We start from the raw sequence: 16146 nt of genomic DNA on the forward strand, positions 1-16146 counted from the left end.
ATATAAAAGGGGGTAGTGGATTAAATTTAGGATATGTTGGGGAAGATAGAAGGATAGGAAGGTAGGTAGGTAGGGGATGGGATAAGATAGGAAGGTAAGTGATCAAATATGTAATGGTGAAAGAGTAGGTTAGGTTGGGATGTAGGTAAGATGGAGGTAAAAAGATATGAAATATGGGATGGGTTTGAGTAGGTGAAGTAATGGTAAAGGGGAATAAGGTGAGAGTTTAGGATAAGATGTAGGAAATGGAAGGGTAGTGGCTAAGATGGGATAGGAGAATAAGTGAGTTAGGATGGGGTAGTGGAAGGTAGATGAAGGATAGGAAGATATGAGATGATGAATGGTAGGAAGGGTTTAGGGAAGGGCAGTTACATGGAGGGGAAGGTGAATAAAATAGTTAAGGGGTGATCAAGAAAGAAAGATGGAGGAGGATGGAGGGATAAGGGATGGAATATAGTAGGTGAAAGAAGAAGGATAAGTGGAAGGTTGGAAGATGTGTGATGGAATGGAAGGAAGGCGAAGTAGAAAGAATGGCATAAGGATATGGAAGGTAAAATGGGTAGTGGAAGGTGAAGGGTAGATGGATGGAAAATAGGAAGGAAGGATGGTAGGAGATGGAGGATGGTAGGAAGAATATGGTGAAGATATAAGGGAATGAAAGGTTGAAGGATGAGAGATGCAGGATGGAAGGATGGAAGGATGAAGGATAAAAGTGGAGTGGAAGATGAAGGTGAAGGAAGGATGTGAGGAGTATGGAGGGTAGAAGAGTGGATTCTGAAGCTAGGAAAGGTGTGATAGAAGAAGGATATGAAATGGAGGATATGGGATGAAGGGAAGGATGGAAAAAGGATATGCCTCACCTCTTATTATCCAAAATTTTATCATACTTAAGCAATTTCCACATAAGAACACCACTTAAAGCTCAAGAAATAAAATTCAAATCCTCTCAATTTTGACCTTAATTACCAATCCAATTTTATAAGGACTTGATATGACTCACTTCATCCTAAGGAGAGACTCAAGACCAAAATTGCAACCAAAAAAAGGGGGTCTCCATCTGCGATGGGGCATATATATATATATATATATATATATATATATATATATATATATATATATTTATATCTAAATTTATATTATGTCCATTTTATATATATGTATATGTATGTATAGAAGGTCGTATAAAGATTAAACGGTTTCAGTCCTTTATTTTCACAAATATATTTGTAAACACTTATTTTTAGTTTTTTTGCATATGGTGTTATATATTTATATACACTATCAAAAACCCTTATGTGAATATACTAGTTATACTAGATAAATAAATGTCAACAATCAATGACTACCATGACTAAATAAATGACCAGTTAACAATAATCAATAACTAAATTAATGACTAATTATACTACCAAATTGATCAATCAAAACAACCAATAAATGACTAAAAATGGTTTAGTCATAAATTTGCTCATGTTATAAATTACCGGCAATGAACTACTAATGGTTAGGTGACCAAGATTAGTCATTTATATCCAATTTAAGTAGTTTTTTAGTCATTTATTGTTGATTTTCTACAAGTGAGAGATTACTCCATCAACACCACATGGTTGCATGGTTGGTCTTGTTGTTGTAAAGTGGAAAATTTGAGCTTAGAAAATTCATCACATGGAAGGGAGAAATCACTAAGTCAATTTTCACTTGGAGGACTTTACATTCAAAAGAGGAAATGAATCCACTAGATCCAATCCTAAATGTCACAAGGACTGAATACTGAGTGGATTGGATTGATTTGGGTTTTCCTCTTTTGTAAGTTGAATTGTTAAAATAAGTAGAATGTTGGAATTGGAGACAAAATATGGAGAAACAATGAGCTATAAGTTTGATATTTTTTCGTGCACTTGGATCTGAGTAATATGAGGTTATTTGGAACTGCCCTATGAAAACTGCCAAAAATAGCAAGGATCGCGTGCAGGGACTAGGACACCCCCTCTTGGTCCTCCGAAATTTTTGATCGTCGAAAAGGATCTTTCTATCTTTGCGTCTAAAGCTTATTTCCAAAAGTACAATTGTGCACCTATTTCCTACACACGGGAGGAAAGGGAAATGTGTTGGGAGTAGGGGTTTTCCTAAGTCAAACCCCGGTTAAGGAATCAACCTTGGATGAAATATTGCAAATACTAAAGTATATAATGGAAAGGTATACCTTAGATCTGCAATGATTGATAATGATGCCTTGCTTCTTGAATGTAATCACATATGTTGTATGAAATGGCATGAACATGATAAAACCCTAACACACACAAACATGCTTACAAATGAATGATGCAATGTTGCTCCAATCAAGAATATGCAGCCTTGAAGAATGCTTGATGAAGAATGCTTGAATGATTGATGTAGTCTCCTTGCCTTCTCGCCTTGTCATGTTTTTCATATTATGTCTAAATAAGAGGGTAAGACCTCCTTATATACTTACATGTCATCAAACTTATTCATTTTTCAATATAGGCCAACATGAAGAGGCAATTCCCGCTCAAATTTGAGATAGGGCCTAGGGGCCAAAAGGGGCCCCAATTGGGGAGGATCAGGGCATGGTTCCCTAGTTCTACCCTAAATTGGGCCAAAGTTAAGGGTCTATGCAAGGTGTTGGATGGGAAAATGAAGCTTGGTTGCATGGGGGAGGCACAAATAGGTCCTGATCAAACATGGGGATGAGACCGCTAAGGTGAGGGCCCCAAATACAGTCAAAATTGCAAGGGATACAATTTAGGATGCTACATTTAGCCCCTTCTTTAGCGGGATTATGAGCTTACACAAATACTCATGGTAAAGTAGAAGAAAGAGACACAAAGAAGATGAGGAATGTGGAGCAAAATCACGAGGAGTATAGGATATCACTAATTTTGAGGAACTGAATGCCCAATCTTAGGATCTTAACTCGCTCAAAACATATTCAAGGACACACAAGACAAAAAACAAAAAAGGCAATCAAAGACAAAAAGACAAACAAAGGCAAAAGAAACAAAAAGACACACAACAAAAGCTAACAACCAAAAACAAGACCTCAAGTCAACTAGTTGAAGAGACCTTGATATCAAAATGTCTCAACAACTAATATCATTCTTGAAAAAAAATTCCATCTCATGAACACAAATGATCACATAAAAGAGCAAAGAAAGCATCATCCATGAACTTTCAATAACAAAACTATGAGTCCATGAGAGCCGAAAGAAGAGAGAACATGAATACTCACTAGATGTGTTTATCTAGGTGATTCATGAGAAGAATTATGAGAAAGGGCATGGACTACTCGCCCCTAGATGTTTTTATCTAGGTGATCCATGGTGAGAAAAGGACATGGACTACTCGCCCCTAGATGTTTTTATCTAGGTGATCTATGTGGGGAGGAGATTAAGAATAGTCAAATTGTTTTTAGCTAGTTCCACCCATCCTTGTGCATGTGTGGAGGTGATGTTTGGTTTCAAGTGTATAGCATATATGTAAGAGTGTTTTCTCTTTTTTTGAGTGTGCTTCAACCTATTTAAGGCATGTAATGTAACTACAAATGCCAAGGGGCGATTGTGTGTGCAAATGTGTAATGCCAAGTGGTGAAGATACATGCCTGGTTTTGAGACCATCCCATTTAAGAGTCTTTTCTCTGGTTTCGATGATGTGTAACCCTATCTAAGACATATAACTATAGCTTCATAAAATTATGAACCTCACTTATGTGATTGCATCTCTCTACTCGATTGAGACCCCTCTCTGCACCTTCATCCTGAGTCTTCTCCCATCTCAGCCTTGTTGATGGCTTAGGACCCTATCCAAGCCCCAAGATAGGGCAGGATGGGGGCATGGCACCCCTGTCCTCCCTCTTAGGGTGGCCCTAAGATGGGTCCATCTGACCCTTGAACCTAATTTGCTTCTTGGGGATTTAAATCCTTCGATGTCGGCCTTCAGTGAGATGAAAATAATTCTCCTAGGCTAGTATAAAAGGGGATCTAGTTCTCTCATTTGCATAAGAAAAAATAAGCGAAAATATAAAAGCATAAGGAGAATAAGCAAAATTCAAGTGGGAGGTCTTCATTATCGTCATCAAGCATTTGAGTCTTCAAGCATCCACCAAGTTCTCTTCTTCATGTATCTTCTTCATTCATCCATTGGAGCAACATTAAAACATTCATTTGCAAGCATGTGCATGTGTTAGTATTTTGTCATGTTACATGCCATTTCATACAACATTTATGATTACATTCAAGAAGAAAAGAAACAATCATCAATCAATTGCAGATCTACAAGGTATACATTTCCATTATTTACATTTAAGCATTTGCAATTATTTTCTTTCAAGGTTGATTCCTCAAGTGGGGTTTGACTAAGGCAAACCCCTATACACAACCATGTTCCCCTTCTTTTTTGTGTGTAGGTTGTAGGTATGCAGCTGTAATTGCAGGTTTGGACTTCATTTACAGAGACAGAAAAACCCTTTTTAGTGTGTGGATTTTTCGGAGAACCAAGTACACTTTCAACTTGGTCCCAATGAATTTTCTCCAAATTTGCAAGGCAGATCCGTATCAGTCTAAATATCTCAAATCCTAAATTAAAACATGATCCTAAACCGGTAACTCCCTATTTCATCCATTTTTCTCTCCTTTTCTACATAGTCAACAAGTCAACATATCTATTTACAAAAGAGGGTAAATCACATTCCAACCCTTGCAATCCACTTGAAATTCACATCCTTATTCTTGGATTTGGATCTAGTGGATTCAAGCCCCTCTTTTGAATGTAAAGTATCTCCCAAGTGAAAATCATCCTTGTGGTTTCCTTTCTCTCTCCTAGGTGGGGAACCACTATGATCCAATTTTCCAATTTACATTTTGGTGAACCCAAAGTCTTACATCTTAATTCTGATTTCTTATTATTAGATCTGAATAATTGTAATTTGAATTTCAAATTTTCATTTCCAATTTTGATCTTTTTGCGAGTTTTAGAGGTTAATTGAATACAAACCCTAATTTTGCATTTTGAAAAAATTGAGCTTATGAAGTGTAGCATTTTAGTTGCTTGTTTCATATCTAATTTCAATTTCAAAATTGCAATTCAAATCTGTCTTTTCATTCTACAAATTAAGTGGTTAAAATGAAAAACCCCAATTTTTAAGAATCTCTTATTTCGACCTTTGATTGCCAATTTGACCGATCTAGACAATCTCCAAATCAATTTTTTTTTGGATTCCGCAATAAAATCATAATTTCTATAATCCCTAAAAATTTATGAAAAAGTTGGTTGGACCAGGTACACTTTGCACTCAATCCCTAGCTTTTTTTCCAAAATTTTGGGAGACAGAATTGACTTTATATTTCTGCTTAAATCCAAAAAATTGGCGTACTTTATCAAATTTTACACCTCTTAAGGTCAAAAACAAATTCAAATTTCAAACACACTCAACTTTTAAATTAATTTTCATAAAAAGGTCCTAATTTTAGATCTTATTTTCAAGTAAACTAAGATTATAATTAAGAGACTTTCAATGGTATTTAATGGATTAGATTTATTTTCCATTTTACACATGATTATATTAATTTTTAACATATATTTATTACAATCATGTGTTTGATAATGGCTTCTTTCATTTCATGTTGTTTCTTTTCATTAATAGCACTTGGTCATATTGTGTTGCTAGGATTTCAAAGTCATTTCCTTTTCAAATTGATCTCAAATATTTCATGTATCATTTTTGTGGCATTATGGTGATGTTATTAACAAAATTCATTTCATATGTTAATCACCTTAAGGCTTTTATAGATCCCAATCTTAGAGATCCTAATCATTGTACCTCTAGTAGGGTATCTTGTGTGAATGAGATGAGAGCTAATACTTCAACCAATAATATTTTTGAAAAAGATCAATCATTGGAAAACAATATGAGCCAATCTTATTCTTATACACATACCCTTGAGCAAGGGGGGAAAAATAAAAGTATCAACATTCTTGTACATCTTTAGACCCTCCTTATTCTCCTAGGACTTATCTTCAACATCAAAATATATGTAGAGAGGATGATGTTATACATTTTATTTGTGATCTTTCCCCTCACATAGCACTAAGAAAAGATGAACCTTTAGATGATGAAAATCTTCCTTCCCAATCTCCCAAAAAGGATAAGCATGTTGAGAGAAAGGAGAATGTCCCTTCAAGTGATATTCCTTCTTCATATACAAACCTTTTATTCCACCTTACACATCAAATTTCAAATAAATTCATGATCCTATTCCCTAAACTACTCATTTGCAACATTCTTATAGTCGTGGCTTTCATATAATAACAAAACACTTAGGTTTTCAAGGACAATGACTTGGGAAATTTGAGCAAGGAATTTGTATCCCTCCTATGCAAGCTACAACAGAACGCCTAGGAAATGAGAATTTGGCTCTCTTTGTGGATGAACTCCTTAAGCTCCAAAACTTCAAAAACTATCTCCAAAGGCAATAAATCAAAAGAGCACGCAAGAATGCTTCTTCTTCAAAATGTCCTTTTTTTCTCATTTCATCAAACCCATGATCATAATGCTAATGATTGCTCTGATTTTCAAAAATCTATTCAAGATGGGATAGATAGTGGCAAAATTGGGATTGTGGATAATAATCCTTCTTCTTATAATAATTATTCTCCTTCATGTCAAGACAATGAGCTAAAACACATTTATCATCTTGATAGACTTGCTACAAGAATCTATTGGAGATTGAAATATGATAAGAACATTTCCTTTCCTCCTAAAAACCAAAATAAAAATCATGAACAAGTGAAAGGAGAGGAATATTGCATTTTTCATGATTCATATTCACATTCTCTTGGACAATTTCATGCATTTAAGAAATTTGTTCAAAATCAAAATGACCGTGCACGAATTTCTCTTCCAATAGAGCTATCTATCTTCCTCGAACTAAACATAGTACCTTAGCACTTCTTTTTCTCTTCATGTTTCTCTTCACCTTATGACATAGCTAGCCAACTTAAATCTGGGCTCTCTATTATTTGTGGTGGTATTGTTTCAATTTTAAATACTTTGGAGCAGAAACATGAAATTCTCTTCTCTTTATGCATTATTCATTATTAGATCTCCTTTCTTACATAGATTTATTCCTATGTGAGCATGTAATTGTTCTTTGGTTTTCCTCTTTTCTTGGAGAGGAGAATATTTAATGAGTAATCCTCTTCTTCTTTTTCCTTCATTATCTTGGAAAACTAACCTCTTCTATGGTTTCAATTATTTACAAGTATGATATGCCCCCTAGCATGGAATGATCTCTTGTGAAGAAAATGCCCCTTCCTTGAGAAAATTTGTTCCATTAGGAAGGCATGTCGCTTGAAAATAATCACCATTGGAAGATGTGTAATGGTCCTCCTTGTTCTTCTTACTTGGGGGAAAGAATTTTTCTCCTTTCTCTTTCTTTTTATCTCATTTATCATTATTTCCTTTAGGGGATGTATTTTTCATATGTGATTATCATTTCTTACAATGATATGTTCTGATGACTAATCCCTCTTGGGGAATATGTGATATTCTTTCCCTCTTCTCTTAGAAGATTACCACTTCTTGAGATGTGTATTTTACACCTACTAATGTCTTTTCTTGCATGTGTTCATGTAAGTTCATTGCTCATTTTCTTATGTTTAAATCCCTCTCTCGAATATTGTGTAAGCTCTTCTCATTATTACTAAACTTGGGGGCAATGATCTCTCTCTCTGTTTCTATAAGGATCCACTCTTTCCTATTTTGCGAATGGTGTAAGTTTTATTACCTAATGGCATTCCTTGTGTGAAGTTGTTGTTGTTTTCCCAAGGCTTCTCTCTTTTATAAGAGGTGTAACTCCTTGACTACAACCTCTTTCACACTTGGTAATGTACATCTTTAATAAACTCACCCATCCCCATTGGGATAAGAGCGATTCATCCTTCATTAAGAATCACTTTCACCTAGCAATAGGAGGAAGGATTGAATTCTTGTTCTCTTTCGTGCTTCACTCTAGAAGATGTCATATTTTTCTAAGACAACTCCTCTTGGGGGTAGATGTCTTTTGAACAAATATATCTTCTCCTCCAAGGGTCTCCTTTATACTTACAACAAGATATCTCTTTTCAACTATCTTATCCTTGCTTGAAATGTATTCCCTCTCTTGCATAAGATCTATAACATTGTTCCATAATGGATATATTCTTTGTGTTGGAGGTACGTATCCTTGTTCTATTTTCCTTAAGATATCAATAGTAAATTATGTTGACATCTTAAGGGGGGGCACCCACACTTCTCCTTTTGTACTATATTTATCTCGTGCATTGTATCTCTTATACAGTGGGTCATTCTTGGAACCAGAGCACAACCCCTTAGAGTGAGATGTCACCACTTTTATTTTATACAGTGGACCATTCTCAGAACCAGAGCACAACCTCTTAGAGCGAGATGTCACTATTTCTCTTTTATACAGTGGGTCATTCTCAGAACCAGGGGGCAAACTCTTAGAGTGATATGTCACCACTTTTCCTCTTTTACAGTGGGATATTCTTGGAACCATAGGATAGCCTCTTAGAGAAAGATGTCACCACTTTTCTTTTATACAGTGGGTCATTCTTGGAACCAGAGGGGAACCTCTTAGAGCAAGATGTCACCACTTTCTTGACATTTGCATTATACATCTTATACATGTTGTAGCATACTTGGGCATAGACTCCTATGAGGTGCTTCGAACCTCACTTGCACACATGCACATGAGGTTGAGTGTAACTAACAATGTTCTTACCCTCCTCCCTTACATGGATCACTTAGACAAAATCTGGGGGCTATTTTTCCATGTCGTTCTTCTCCATGGATCACCTAATTCTAGGGGTGAGATGTCCATGGTTCCCTTCATTTGCCTTTCTTCTCATGGATCACCAAAGTGTGTATTCATGTACTCTCTCTCCTTCCTCTCATGAGCTCATAGTTTTACTATTGATGGTTCATGGATGATGTCAACTTTTCTCTTTTATGTGATTATTGGTGTTTATATGATGGCATTTGTCTTTGTGTTTCAGTTAGTTTTTTTAGACATTTGTATCGAGGTCTCTTCGACTAGTTGATGTGTGGTCTTGTGTTTTGTTTTTGTGGTATGTCTTTTGTGCTTCATCTTGTTTTGTTTGTCTTGTTATTTTTCATTTTGTGAGCTCTTGCATATGCTTGAGTGAGTTAAGATCCTAATATTGGGGTCTTTGTTCCTCAAGATTAGTGATGTCTTATACTCCTTGTAGTATTGTTTCACCTCTCTCATCTTCATCTTTCTCTTTCTTCTACTTTATCGGTAGTATTGGCATAATCCATACTCCCGCTAAAGTGGGGGCTAAATGTAGCATCATAAAATTGTGACCCTCACAATTTTGACCACATCTTAAACCCTCACTTATGCGATTGCATCTCTCTACTCAAATAAGACCCCTCTATGTACCTTCATCCCAAGTCTTCTCCTATCTCAGCCTTGATGACACCTCAAGACCCTATCCAGGCCCCAAGATAGGGCAGGACAGGGGTGTGGTGCCCATTTCCTCCCTCTTAGGGTGGCTCTAAGATGGGTCCATCCAACCCTTGAACCTAATTTTCTTCTCGCGGATTTAAATCCTTAGATGTCGGCTTTCAGTGAGATGAAAATAATTCTCCTAGGCTAGTATAAAAGGGGATCTAGTTATCTCATTTGCATAAGAAGAAATAAGTGAAAACATATACAAGCATAAGGAGAATAAGAAAAATTCAAGCGGAAGGTCTTCATTATCATCATCAAGCATTCAAGTCTTCAAGAATCCATCAAGTTCTCTTCTTCATTTGTCTTCTTCATTCATCCATTGGAGAAACATTCATTTTCAAGCATGTGTGTGTGGGTTTTTTCATGTTACATGTCATTTCATAAAACATTTATGATTACATTCAAGAAGCAAAGTAACAATCATCAATCAATTGTAGATCTACAAGATATACATTTCCATTATTTACATTTAAGCATTTGCAATTACTTTATTTCAAGGTTGATTCCTCAACTGGGGTTTGACTGAGGCAAACCCCTATCCACAACCCTTTTCCCCTTCTTTTATGTGTGTAGGTTTCAGGTACGTAGCTGTAATTGCAAGTTTGGACTTCATTTACAGAGACGGAAAAAACCTTTTCGACGTGCGGATTTTTTCGGAGGACCAATTACACTTTCAACTTGGTCCTGATGATTTTTCTCTGAATTTGTAGGGAAGATCCATAGCAGTCTAAATATCTTAGATCTGAAATTATAGTGCGATCCTAAACCATTAACTCCCTATTTCATCCATTTTTATCTCCTTTTCTACATAGTCAACAAGTCAACATATCTATTTACAAAAGAGGGTAAATCACATTCCAACCCTTGTAATCCACTTGGCATTCACATCCTTATCATTGGATTTGGATCTAGTGAATTCAATCCCCTATTTTGAATGTAAAGTATCTCCCAAGTGAAAATCATCCTAGTGGTTTCCTTTCTCTCTCCTAGGTGGGGAACCACTAGGATCCAATTTTCTACTAGACAATATTAAATGTTGCATCTGGTTTTGAGTGTGAAGCATATTCTTCTAAGATTTTTTACTCAATTTCTAAGAAAGAACACTTCATTTAAGATATGCAAAAATGATATGCAAGAGTATAGTACAATATAGTACAAAGGGAGCGATATGGGTGCCCCCCCTTAAGATGTCAACATAACACTATGTTTATGTCATAAGGAAGCTAGAGACAAGGATACCTTACCTTCAACACAAAAGAGATATCATTTAGGAAACAATATCATAAATCCAAACTAGAAAGGGAATACTCTTCAAGCAAGGATGAGATAGTTGAAAAAGAGATATCTTGAAACAAGTGTTTAAAAGAGATCCTTGGAGGAGAAGAGATATTTTCTCAAAAGACATCTACCTCTACGAGGAGTTACCTTTAACAAACATAACATCTTCTACCAAAAGAAAGGAAGGAGAAAAATAATTCATACCTTCCTCCTATTGCTAGGTGAAATGGATTCTTGATGAAGGATGACGCTCTTTTGACCCAATGTCAGGGGTAAGTTTATGGTAGATGTACATTGCCAAGTGAAGAAGAGGTTTTAGCCAGGGACTTACACCTCTTGTATAAGAGATAACCCTTGAGAAAACAATAACTTCACACAAGGAATGAAACCCAATCATGAACAAACACCACTCCATAAAGGAAAAGTAGATCCTTAAAGAGGAGAGAGAAAAATAAATAATTGCCCCCCAAGTGAAAGGACAATGAGAAGAATTTCACAATCATCTAAGGACAGATTAGGCATAAGGAAATGCAAAATATAATCACATGAATAAATATCCAATGAAAAAAATACACTAATTTATGTAAAATGCATCTGAAAAGTGGTGATCTTCAAAGAGAGGGAGAGGGTGGGGAAGAAAGAAAGATCACATATTCCCCTAAGTGGGGATTATTCATAAGAGATATACCATTGCAAGAAAGGATATCAATACATGAAAAATGCAACCCCTAAAGGGAATAGTGATACATTAGATAGAAAGAGAGAGGTAGAAAAAACCATCCTTGCCCCCCAAGGAAGAGGACAAGGAGGAAAATTACACATCTTCTAAAGAGAGGCTATTCATAAGAGATGTGTCAATGTAAATAATGGATAGATCATAACCAAGGAACAAAAATGTTCTCATATGAAGGATAACTCTATGCAAGAAAGGACATCAAATGATGAATAACACTGTAGACATCTAAAAATGGTCAACGCTTATGGAGTCGTACTTTTAACATCTGCGCATTGCCTTATTTTAGGGTTTTTGCGTCGCATTAACATTTCTCCTATGTCACGCACTTGGTTTTTATCATTTGTGAGCATCGAGTCCTTCTTCTGCATTCTTCATTTTCTCACTTTCGAATTTGGTCTTGTCGATAACAATCTCCAGTCATGATTTTGATTGATCCTCGTCCTTGTCAATCTCGTCAATTTTGCGATCGATTTGGCATCAATCGTCGTTTTTCTCAATCATGTCAATTTGGATCAATTTGTCATTGTTCCTCATTAATTGGCACATTTATCATTTCAAAATCATGATCGAATCGACATCAAATGAATCTTACATCAAGACCTAATTGTCATCCTTGCATTTCTAATTTATCTTCTAGGGTTTCATTATTTATTCATTTAACCTTGTTTGTCATTTTCTCTCCATTTTTCTCTTTGGGATAAATGATTTATTTATTTATCCTAAGTCTTCTTGTCACAATTAAATGTTTATTTAATTGGCTAATTAATTCCTCCTATTTTTGTAAATTAATTAATGAATGAGAAATTATTAATTATTTTACCTAATTTTTCATCAATTTCCTAAATTCCAAGTCATCATTTCTAACCTAATTTTCTAATTGTTTCTAATGTCTATTTCTATTTCAAAATCTTGTCATAAATTCTTGCATAGCAATTTGTCATAAATTGTCATAAATTGTCATAAATCCTTACATAGCAATTTGTCATACACTTGTCATAATTTTGCTATTCCTAATTTGAATTTCCATTCAAATCACTTTCATGCTAATCTGATCTTTTCTCCAATTTGTCTATAAATTGGATGAATTTCTTCAATCAAAGTCCCTAGTCAAATCAATCACGCTTCTAGTACCCTTATGCTGCCATCTCGTCTTGTCTACTTGCTTTCACATCATGCTTATGCACTAGTAGGTGAGATCCACAAACAAAGCTATTTGAAGGAGAAAGAAGGACAATGGAGCCACATGAAGAAGACATCTACATTTGGTTTTCTTAGTTTTCAATCTTGAATGTCTTGTTTTCATGTTTTCATTGAATGTAATTAGGATTGGTCACTGCAATTGAGTTTTCAGGATTGAACTAGGCTAATGTTAACATTGCTTTGATGATTTCCAGATTCCTATCTACATTAATTAGTGAACCCGACTTGAACTAACCCCCTAACCATGCTTTTGAGTGCTTTTGAGATGATTTGAAGATAAAAAAAACCTAAGAAACAGGGTAATTCAGGGCTTTCTGAGAACTTCTACACCTGTGTAGGAGCAATCTACGCCTGTGTCAAGCAATCTGCACTTGTGTCAAGGACTTCTGTGCCTATTTCAAAGGGATCTACACCTATGTTACTTCATTCTGTGCCTGTGTTACTGCATTCTGCGCCTATGTAAGACATTCTGCGCCTGTGTAAGGCCAAAAATAGAGGTAAAAAAAGCAGTGTTTTTACTTGCAAATTACTTTGTTTTGCATTTTGTTTCTGCATTTTGGTTTTTCTTTGGTACTGATGCTTTGTGCAGCACCTTGGCATTATGCATGGCAAAGACAAAAATGAAACTACTAACGAATTTTATGCAGGTTCGCTAGTCAAAGATCAAACAAATCAAACTTCTAACTTGGTGATTTTGCAGGTTGCCTTGTACTCCAACTAAACTTTGTGTTTGTAATTCATAATTAGGCACCTAGTATGATTGCTAAATAGGATGGAATTAATGTGTGTTTTCTTTTATTGTCTAGTTTGACATTGGAGTAGGAGAGTATGCTCTCATCCTTCTTAGGGTGATCAAAAATCCAGATCTTCGATACCATTCTCATGGCTCAGATTGTTTGTTACCTTTAGAGGGCCTGCCTTCCCGACCATTTGCTTTCTTTTGCAAGCAAGTGACAATCATGAGAAGGGAATGACCCAAAGTGAGTATAGCTAGAATACCTTGGCATTCTAACTCACTATAAATAAATACCTGATGGGTGAAAGCTTTGAAGGAAGGGTTACATGGGAATTGTAGTTACTTGGGAAGTGATGACCCTTGGACTCTTTCTCATATCAACATCTAAGTAGGGCCTCAAGGTCTAAATCATGCTTGCGCAACTACATTTGTTTGGTATCTTGGTGGGCTTAATGTCTCAATCACGCTTGCGTGACACCAAGGAGTAACTCTTAACAGAAATCCTTACTAAACACCTTGTATTTAGAGACCAAAAATCCTTCTATTTGCTTGAGAAGGACGAGTTCGGATACTTGGAAGAGATACTAAGTTTTCCATGGGGAGATTTCCATGGGGACTGATGCTTGGCTGCCCTGAGAAGTGAGTGTCGTGGAGGGAAGCCCGTGGGGTCAAGCATCTATGTATTCTCCAATCTCATAATGAGTCTACCTCTCAAGTACCTTTTGTCCTTACCTACCATAAGAAATGTGTGAATGAGCATGATTGTCTTGAGTCTAAGTTAAAATATCTTGTCTTCTTCGCTTGTCAAAAGTTGAGTTGTGTCTCATTTCAAAAACAAGACAAATTGATTCAAAACAAGGTTAAACACAAGAACATTTCATCCAACAAAGTTCAAAACATCTTCAAACATGGTTGTCAAACATTTTTCAAAATCTTGTCTCAACATTCATGTCACTTAGATTTAGGTTCATCTTAGGTTTTCATTTTGCAAAGTCATTGTCAAATACCAAGGTTAGGTTTCACCTAGGTCATACTCCTTTGCATATCAATAAGGGTCATCCATTTGCATGTGTCCTCTTGCATTAGAGTAATACCATTTCATAATTCAAACTTAGGTTGACATTGTCATACATTTGCATTTGCATACCCTAGGTCTCTTCATTAAATTTACGTCATTATCATATCATATTAGGGTCATTTGCATAGTAATTGTCCCTATGCATATAGTGTCAAAACTAGGTTTTGTCATACTTGAGTAATCCAAATCTTTGATAAACCCTAAGTCATTGTTAGGAAGTCTAGACCTTATCAAACCTTTTCTCTTTTTGTCATTATTGTCATTTGGTCAAACCTAGCTTAGTATCCAAGCATATAGGGGAGACATTGTCATATTGTCCTTTTGTCACTTGGTCCTTTTGTCCTTTGAGGTCTAGACATCATTTCAATTTCCTAAGGGTCTCATTTTTAGAATTGCATTCAAAAGTTTGTCAAAATCTTGAAAAACAACAAAAATATAGGTTGCACTCTTGCCATATATTGCATTTTCATCTATTTAGTTTGCATTTAGTTGCATATCATACATTGTCATTGAAAAAAATTCCAAAAATATTGCATTTGCATAGTGACATGCCTGTTGAAACAAGGTCAAAATCTAAGAAGATGGGCGAACCAACGTATCAACCCATTGACAACATATCAAACTCACAGTTTCAAACTAGTCAAATAGTACAAATTGAAGGCTTGTCAAACACATCATTACCACCATATGGAATGGTTCAACTTGGACACCTCCATTATATGAACCAATGTTTGTACCCATGAAACCAGGACATGGGAGTGTTCCACCAACACCAAGAGGAAATGCACCTTTCGATTGGAATCAACCAAACCTGCAACATTACATTCAAACTCAAACATTATATGAGGAACAAACTCTTTCACAAGGATTTGGTTCAGATCAAGGCATTCAACAAGAAACAAATCCAAATATTTTACCAAATTCTTCATCAGATTTCGATGCCTCTGATGATGTTGATATGTTCCTTCAAGATCCAAAGTTAACAAAAAAGATGGATAAATTCTTGAACAAGGTCTTTAAGATGCTCCCAGAAAAATATCTTGACATGATGAGTAATGTGACCTCCTCAAGTGAGAAAATCAATGTGCAAAAAAAACAAGGCGGTGAGCTATTAAGTTTCTCTCCACATCCAAATGAAGAAAATGTGCAAGAAGAAACTCAACCTACCTTGATGAGTAAACGTGCTTCAAAGGCATTGTCAGTGACTATTCCTCAAAAGTCACCATTTGAGACAATAAATAATCCATTATTTAGCACAACACCTATAACACAAGATCAAATGAAGACCACGCAAATATTGATAGATGTCCCTCAACAAGAAGTGGTTCCTCACATGCATAAAATTGGATCAAAATCTAAGATGCAAGAAAGCTTCACGATTGGAATGCCTGATATCACCAATGTCCAAAACAATTCCACAATGCAACAAAGTTCTTATGTCCCGTTAAGCTCAATATATTTGCCAAACACTATTGTGACAGATCTTTCGATAATGGTAACACAAAGAGCTATAGATAATGATTTGCATCAACAGCAAATGTTGCAACAATTGAGTAATACACGAAAG

This window comes from Cryptomeria japonica, chromosome 5 (genome assembly GCF_030272615.1).
Source record: "Cryptomeria japonica chromosome 5, Sugi_1.0, whole genome shotgun sequence".
In the NCBI taxonomy this organism is placed as follows: Eukaryota; Viridiplantae; Streptophyta; class Pinopsida; order Cupressales; family Cupressaceae; genus Cryptomeria; species Cryptomeria japonica.